Source organism: Triticum aestivum, chromosome 3B (genome assembly GCF_018294505.1).
Source record: "Triticum aestivum cultivar Chinese Spring chromosome 3B, IWGSC CS RefSeq v2.1, whole genome shotgun sequence".
In the NCBI taxonomy this organism is placed as follows: domain Eukaryota; kingdom Viridiplantae; phylum Streptophyta; class Magnoliopsida; order Poales; family Poaceae; genus Triticum; species Triticum aestivum.
In genome coordinates, this window is record NC_057801.1 from 113,838,959 (window position 1) to 113,848,441 (window position 9,483).

Sequence of the window (9,483 nt, forward strand, 5' to 3'; positions counted from 1 at the left end):
GGGGAATTTATTGAATTATCCTTCCATCAACATGGAGAAGGGCTTTGTCCAGCCCGTGTTAACATGTAATGTAAGTTCATTCTTCTCAAGCCTTCAAACTTTGTTCTAGTATAGATTTGGATAGGCATCATTTCCTCCACTGCTGTTTGCTTTGCTGTTTACATCTGATTGGATGTTTGCAACAACTACCAGTTTCAAATTGTAGTTGTAAAAACATGTTCCTTATGTAGAACAGATCCATTTATTTGCTTATATAATTGTGAAACCTGTTACGTGTCTCCTTGTTTCTCTTTCAGAGTCGTATCTCTTACGCTAGGCAGAACTTTAGGGAAGATAGTGAGCCAAACCATCTTGAGGACAACGAGATGACCCCAAGGTCCTGTCTTGATGAAGACAGTGAGTTGAAGCTACTCACCAGCAGGTGTGAGACATCCTCTGTGCAGTCGCTGCCTTAATCAGTTCGACTTCTTCAGTCTCAACTTAAAGCGGAAAGGCTTGCTTCAGCTTAGCTCCGACTTGAAGTCAAAGATGCAATGAAGATGTCAGAGGACTGCCGTGCGCACCATCATGACTTAAATCTAGTGTTGATGCATCTAGCGTTGACACAACTGAGGTCTACTTAGCTTCTTCAGCTGTTTGGGGGGGCCGACCTGGCCAGGCCTAGTGCCTTCTGAAGTGCTCAAAGTTTTGTATATTCTTTTGTCGGCGTGTTTATTTGCACTGGTGGCGAACTTTGATGCCAAGTGGATGTAATATGTGTGATAGCCGTGATAGCCTAGCGTAAGTTGCTTGCTTATTTATTTCCTTGTTGTCATGTTTATTTGTTTGCTTGTAGTCATTGCAGTTCTTTTCCGCGATTTGCTAGTGGTTGCAATAACCTATTTTTTAAAACTAGGCCACAATAACCATGGGCTAATATTTACTGTAGTGACATTGGGCCTCCTACGGTCCATAGAAACAGTGGGCCTTCTACGGGCCGTAGAAACAATGGGCCTTCTACGGGGAGTACAAACAATGGGCCTTCTACGGGCCGTATCATCAATGGGCCTTATACAGGCAGTATGATCGATTGGCCAAACATGGGCCAATAACAGGCCGCATTATGGCCGTAAACGGGCTAGAGTTGGAATCGTCCGTTCATGGGCCGACCATAACGGGCCATCGTTAATAGGCCGTATTTCATGACGCTATGAAAACGGCCCAACGTGTTAACAAACCACAAACGGGCCGACTGTAACCACGGGCTAAATTTGGCCCATAAGCAGAAAATGACAGTAACGGGCCGTAAGTAAACGAATGCTGGAAATGAGCCCAAGAATAAATGGGCTCTGAGAAGGCCGAAAGATAACATGGGCTGGAAACGGCCCAACAGAATAACGGGCCCTTAATGGATACAAAGTGATACAATGTTCATTACGGGCCAGTTTCACCACGGGCCGTTAATGGGTGTAAAGTAATAGACTGTTCATTACGGGCCAGTTTCACCACGGGCCGTTAAATAGGCCAAGATTTACATAGGGCCTCATATGGGCCGAAAGACGTCATGGGCCATACATGGGCCAGAAGTAAAAATGGGCTGGAATCATATTGGGTGACCTAGATGACGCTACTGGGCCCTCAGATAGGGCGTAACGGGCCTTGGGTTAGTGTGTTGTAAATGGGCTATATACGAATAGGCCATTAATAGGCTTTACATGGGCCGGCCCGCCACCTTTTGACCAAGTCAAACGGGCCGGCCTTTTCACTGGAATGGGCCTCTGTTGGGCCGTGCCACGTGTCGACGTATCATAGGTGCCTTCTGTCCAATGAGTGGATGACATCTGTCCCAACGGTGAGCCGACACGTGTTTCCTCCAGCCAATGATGATTTTACACGTCGAAAATCCCCATTGGTCGGGGCTGTTAACGGGTTATCGGATCCAAAATCCGACCCGATAGCTTAACGATGTTCTGTTACGGTGGATGCCATATGTCGGTCACCCTTGACTAAAGCACTTTTGTGACGCATGATTTATCGTCATGCAAGTGGACACTTCTGTGATGATAATTTTGGTAATGTCATGGAACACTTCTACGACAGCACACGTATGACTATCTTGATTCTGTCATAAATTTGTCATGGATGTACATGCATGACAAAAAACGCGACCTACTGTGACAAAAACGAATCATCACGGAAGTGTATTTTTTTGTAGTGTGTGTGTGTGTGTCTGTGAGAGAGAGAGGGGGTTGTCTGATCGGTAAACAAATGAATAATGTCAGTCTGGGATGGAGACGAAAAGGAGACCGCAACAAATGTTGTGTCTACAGGAGAGATATATATAGAGAGAGAGTAATTTTAGTGGTATGGATCATATGTAGAGACATATAGGGTGTGTGAGAGAATCCCATAGAGAGAAAAACAAAGTGAAAGACGAGTGGAGACTGTGTGTGGCGGTGAAAAAGAAAGCTTAGGTACCGAGTGATACTAGAGAACAGTAGAGACGTGAGAGATAATGAAAACCATGTAATGTATAATGATAGGGAGGAGTGTGACACTTCTCAAGGGAGACGTCGAGAGACCATGTTTGCGAGGATAGGAGAAACATGAAGTGAGCATGTGGGTGAGCTGGAGAAAAGAGAGTGATAGCTACCTGAAGGAGCATGCATGTGAGAGAGATGGGCATGAAAGGAGTGAACATAAAAGGGATTCAAATATTTGAATTTGAGATGATGATACATGTAATCCATACTCGAACAAAAATTGATCTATCAAACATTCATACTCATATGAATTCAGGCACATATATGTTATTCAATATGTAGATATTATTAATCCATACATTTTAGTAGAACATAATTTGGTTAATTTTTTCGAATTCAACCTTAAGATTTTGAGATCGTTGTATCTGTAAATCATATTATACATATAAAGGAGTAGAATTCTTTGTTGTGCTTTTGAAAGTATATATAAAAAATGATGTATATAGAATGTAATTCCAATTGAAAATGGATCCCGCTTAAAAAAATAAAATACAAACGGGATTCGAATTGAGTTGGGACGAGCGTAAACATGCACTGTGCAAAATTTGAACGAAGCGGGGAAAGTCGCAGTAACCGCCCGAAACCAAAATCTGCGAGATGGAAATTACTGCTGCCTATCCCTGCCACGCAAATCCTATGTGTTGGATTTCTATAGGTTTAGATAGGGGTAGGTTTGTAATTTCACCCAAATGTGACCTAACAGCCTCTCACCCGGATTCATACATAGTGGGCGCCAAAACACAGTGTGTCCTCGGCTCCCTCCCCGATTCGTATTCATATACACAGTGGGCGCCAAAAACAAACTCTAGTCGGTAAATATCGGTGTATGTGAGATTACCGTCCTATCCCCAACCGACTAATGTTGTTGTGATGTAGTAGAAATTTGAAACGGGGGCTAAGTTTGTAAATATCCTTGCATTTGAGACAAGCACGCCCTGAATACATGTTTCCCCCCTTCCTCTCTACCTCCCTTTTCCCCATTTGTACACCGTGGGCGCCAAAACACCCTCTCCACCCCACCCTCCTCCACCCGCCGCCGCTCGCCACCCCATCCACCGCCGTCCTCCTCCACCATGCCGGAGCTGATACACCGACGCCACCATCCATTACAAGATATCGACCTCTCTCATTCACGGCTTCGGACCGGGATCCTTGCATCCCGTCCTCTCGCTTCATCCCCGCAGTCGTCCACCTTGCCGGCGCCGCTCCTACGACCGTCTCGTCCACCGCGTCCCGCCACCACCGTCTACCCTCCTAGATCTGCTTCCACGCCACCGACAGCCATCGCTACCACAGCACCATCAAATTCTCAGCAGATGCGTACACGGCGCCGCACCAGAGGTGATACTCTTTCGTATCTGCTCAACTTATTTATCGCAGCAAGAGAATAGATCGCCACTGCTTTACTCTAATTTCTTGTCTTGGTTGCGAAGTTGCCTTTGTCCAGTTTGCACCTTCAGATCCGGCATAGCATGCTCAACACTATACTTCCAATGCTTATGGTTTTCCCCTTTTATATTCCACACCAGTTAAATCACAGTAGACTAAATTTTTCAGAGCTCGCCGGAGTTCGCCGGTGCGAACGAAGGGGCTCGGGTGGTTGTGGGGCCTTGCCAAACGAAGAAAACTCGACGCGGGTGGGGGTTGGGGCGGGGGCGGGGGTGGGAGTGGCGGAGGAACACAGGCAGTGGGGGCCGGTGGTCCGGCAGGCGGCCCGTGTGGTGTTCTGTATGGGAAGAATCAGAGACGAGGAAGAAGATGGGTTAGGAAACTTAGGATCTTCATCCAACCTCCTGAAATGGTTGAGAGACAGCTGGGAGTTGCATTCTTAATGCGCTCTGGTTCATCATGTGTGGGCACTGCGCAACCAACATTTTATTATCCAAAATCTACTTGCTCTTCTTTACCATTTTCCTCTTCCGTTCTTCTTTAATATGTACTCTCTCCGTTCCTAAATACAAGTCTTTGTATAGATTCCACCATGGACTACATATGGAGCAAAATGAGTGAATCTACACTCTAAAATGTATTTGGATACATCTGTATGTGATCCATAGTGGAAATCTCTACCAAGACTTATATTTTGGAATGGAGGGAGTTTGATAGTAGTACAGTATGTTCCTTGTACTGAAGATGAGCAGGGACATTTGCAGTGTAGAGGTCTATACGGTCGGTTGTGATGGACACTTTGAGCCTCTTTGATTCATAGGATCTTGTAAACATAGGAATGTGATTTGTAGTGGCCTACCCACTTGAATGCTATAAGAACAGCAAGGAAATGCGAGGAGCTGTGTCGCCTTTGAGAGTTACACTAACATTAACAGTACCGCACCTTCACTTGAAGAGAGCTGGTATCCGAAGCCTCTCTAGCTGTACCGGCAAACTAGCACATATATTCGAGCAAGTTCCACTTTGCTGATTTTACTCCGATGCTTAAGGTTTTCCCGTTATATCTACACTATGATCTGTGTAGCTGCTTTGTGTCGCACTAGCACTAGTCCACTCTTGAAGCTAAACACCGCAATGACTCACAAAATTGGCACCAAGGCATTGGGTGCCATTCTGGATGCAATGAAACTCATACGCTCCCCACCTGTTGACTCTTGTTCAGAATATGATCCTAATGGCTCTTGTTCAAAATTGCCACATATAGAGAGACAGCATGGAATTGCATTTCTTTGGGCGCTGTGATTCATCATGAGTGGGCAACCAACATTGTATGCAATGAAGTAGAACCTCAAGAATATGCTTCCTCTTCTATTCTTTAACATGTTCCTCTTTGTTTATTCTGTATTTAGTACGTATAGTATGTTCCTTGTTAGGAAGGGGCACAGGGACATCTGCAGTCAACAGCTGATAGAGCTGGCCTGTACGTGATCGATAGGCTTTCAATTACTAGTGGCAATACAACACCGGCGTTTCAAGCCAGTTCCACTTTCCCGATTTATATATCGTGATTATGGTGTACCCCTGTTATGTACACTATGATCTGCCTAGTTGCTGTGTGCTCTTGTTATCATGGTTTGGCAATAAACTCTCTATACAGTATATTATGAACTTGTCATCTGCCAGCTATCCTTAGTTCTGGAGCCTATTTTTGTGTGTACTTGTGCCAGATTATATAAATGCACGCACCATATTACAGCACACATGAGCTCTCTCATCAGAATCTAGTGATAGCACACAGGTGTTTACAGGGGCGCCCCTATATTAGAATATCATCTGCATTACAAAGATAATCTCACAACTATTTATGTTTCCATGGTTCTCGGATATTATACGCAATTACAGTGAATATCAGAATCCGCGCATCAGAAGAATATTGTGGAACACTGCAATGACTTACAAAATTGGCACCAAGGCATTGAGTGCCATTCTGGAAGCAATGAAACTCATACACTCCCCACCTGTTGATTCTTGTTGAGAATGTCATCCTAATGACTATTCTGACCTCGAGGAGTCAAAGGCAAATGGCCTGTCCTGTTCACCCATCAAGGTGCCTGTTCTAATTTGGCAAGGTTTTATTGATTGCGCGTATCTTGCATATGTTGTCTTGCATTTCTTCTACTTTGTTGCACCGCCATCTGCTTAGTTTACTCATCATATAACTCGAGATGCCATGCCCATCCATTATCAATACATATTCCATCTGTCATCGTACCATGTTTTTCCACTCAAATGTTGTTCTTGTGCATCAGACATCAAAAAGGAAGAGGGTGATTGCCGAACCCGAAGGAGCACCAGCAAAGTCCTTGAAAAACGTGGTGGTGCTAGAGAAATCAGACAGCACCCCACTTATATTGGATGTACAACCAGTGACACAAAACGTAGGACCGACTCCAGCAGACTGTACCCATACTTCACTAGCCACACCACTAGCCCCACCACATAGGACCTGCACTCCAGCAAAAGGTATACCAATTTCATTTGCCATAGCACCAGCCGTACCACAGAAATATCCCACTCCAGCAAAAAGTACAACAAGTCCACCAGCCGAAGACCTATCCCAACTGCAGAGACGGCCAATTCCTGCAGATTGGAACCCCATTCCATTTATTCCCAGTTTAAAAGACAATGCTTTCAATGTTGTCAGGGACTATGTGCATATATTCCCATCATGGGAAGATTATAGTGAAGACAAACACCATTTTCACATCTTCCTGTCCAACTTACGTGTAAGTGCTATTATTCATGGTTATTATTTTGTTGTTTTCTGCTGATCGAACACATCAATGATTTACATTACATTGTTGTAAGTAGGCGAGGGTCAATCTGGATAGTCATGACGAGCAAAGCTTGCTTGTTCTTTTCAAGGAAGCATTGCAACAGTATCGGTGTTACCTGAGGAAATCACACTTTGATGGCAAGTCTATAAACGAATTTCCGGTGAAGTCTCTCGTGCTAAATTTAGAAGACATTGAATGGAAAAACCTTGTTATGCACTGGTCTTGTTCCCAAGATGAGGTACTGTCTATGAAATCACATGACAATTTGAACTTCTACTTTTCTGCATGTTCCTTACGGATCTTTTTTGCAGGAAATCTTCTCGAAGAAGAATTCTGGTTTGAAAAGAATGACAGGATATCGCAAATATGCTGCCTGTTGCTTTGCTCTTGTTAGTACCTGTTGTCCTGTATCACTGTACTTGCATACACACCTGGTTCATTATGTGACAGCAGTATGCATGATAGCTTGCCTATCAATTGTTCGCTCCAAATTATCTGATCTGTATGAATGGTTACATTAGTGTAGAATATATCCAATGCCAATGAATTTTTTTAGCTCTGCATTATTCTTGTAAGTACATGCTGTCCGTTATCAGTGTACTTATATTGACAGGTAGTTGTTCATGTACCATCACTCTGCAGCTTATTTTCCTTTGCCCTCCATTTTCTACACATCAAAATTATATTTACTCTTACCATAAGGTTGGTACTGAAGAAGTTTAGCTATGCATTGCTCTTGGCTGTGTCTTTTGCCTGTATCGCTGCACATACATTTATAGCTACATGGTTATGTAGCATCACTCTTCATCTTATCTTAAATATTCTCCATTTTTTCGTATATTATCACATCTATATATACTCTTAACAAAATGTAGAATAAAGGAAATGCTTATGAAGGTGTGGTAAACTTCTTGAATTGTCCCTCCCCCCCCATCAGCATGGACAAGGGCTTTATAGAGCCTGTCTTCACCAGTAATGTAAGTTTGTCCTTCTCAAGCCTTCAAACTTTGTTGTGCATATTTGGTTAGGCATGACTGCAACAGCTGTTTATTTTTGGGGTTTGCATCAAATTGCATGTTTAAAGTTTAGTTCATAAACAAAAGTTTGTCCTTCTCAATTTAAGTTTCCAGTTGTACAACCAAGTTCCTTCTTCATACCATGTAAATTAAACTATACAGAGCAAGTGATCTTCTTTTGCATTGCATGTATGTTCTATTCTTCATCCGTAATCCAGTGGTGTCGTGAACCTACCCACTATAGCACAATGTCATATTCTGCAATGTCTTCACTATGAACAATGTCATACCATTCTACTATTATTTAAAACGTCTCTTTATTTGCCAATCTGAAATGGGATAAATTGACAGCACACTAACCATTGATACTTATGAGTTCTTGATCTATAATCCAGTGGTGTCGTGAAGCTGCCAACTCCTTCACAATGTCATTTCCTGCCATGTCTTGACCTGAACAATACCATATTGTGTTAATGCATTTTTAAACTATGCCACTTTATTCGTCAGTAAGAAATGTGATGAATTGTCAGCACTGATACTTTTACGTGCAAAACCTGTCATCTGTCTGCTTGTTTATCTTTCAAAGTGAGGAAGATATAAGTGTTGAACAAGCGCAGTCTCATCATCTTGCTCAGGTGCTTGCGCTGCAGCTCGCCAGCAGGGCTAACCTTTCTTGAACTCTATTGAAGTGTTGTTGGTTTTGTATATTATTTTGACGGCGTGTTTATTTGCACTGGTGGCGATCTTTGATGCCCAGTGTATGTAATCAGCTGTCTACTTGTGCTTTATTATCATAGTGGCGAACTTTGATGCCCAGTGGATGTAATATGCCGTGATTTCTTTATTGTATAGTCTAGGTTTTTCTTATTCACAATGTTGCAGTTATTTTCCTGTATATATATCCTGTCTTCGCAGTAAAGCGGCCAAACCTTAAAATTACGATTCATAATCGGGCCGTCATGCAATCACGATGTATGATCCGCATCATGGGCCCCGTCAAACTGGCCCACTAGTAGATTCGGGCCTTTAATAGGCCGAGTAACCCCCGGCCCTCTTTTCGCAAGAAAACTCAATGGCATTTTAGGAGGCTGAGAAGTAGGTTGGGCCTGAAACATGCCGAACAGCTCACGGGCCGGCAACAGCCCGAATTGGACCCCGGCCCATGATTGTGCGAATCAAGTCACGGGCTTTTAACAGGAAAAAATTGTCTCGGTCCTTGTTTGGCCCAATCAGATATCGGCTGCGAGCAGGCCGGATGCAAACCAGGCCGTAGTTAGGCCCAAATATATGACCGGCTTTTAATAGGCCGAAATTAATATAGGGCCGAAATGTTAAACGGGCCCTTAATAGGCCGAAACTAATATCAGGCTGAATTACTAAATGGGCCTTTAGCAAGGGGGCCCAAAAGCATAGCGTCCAGTTAACGGGCTGAATCTGATATGGGCCATAATTGAGGCCGAAGCCTCTTAAATGGCCAGCCCTGATCTGGGCCATGATTTGGCCCAGAACATGGGAGGCGTTTTTAACGGGCCAGATCTCATATGGGCCATTATTAGGCCCGGAACATGGCAGTCCATTAATGGACCAAATCAAATATGGGCCGGCATTTGGCCCAAAACATCGCAGCCAGTTAATGGGCCGGCCTACTAGGGTCCTCAAAATCTTGTGGGCCTACAGCTGGGCCGGCCCGTTAGTGTCGATGAAATCTCGTGGGCCTTT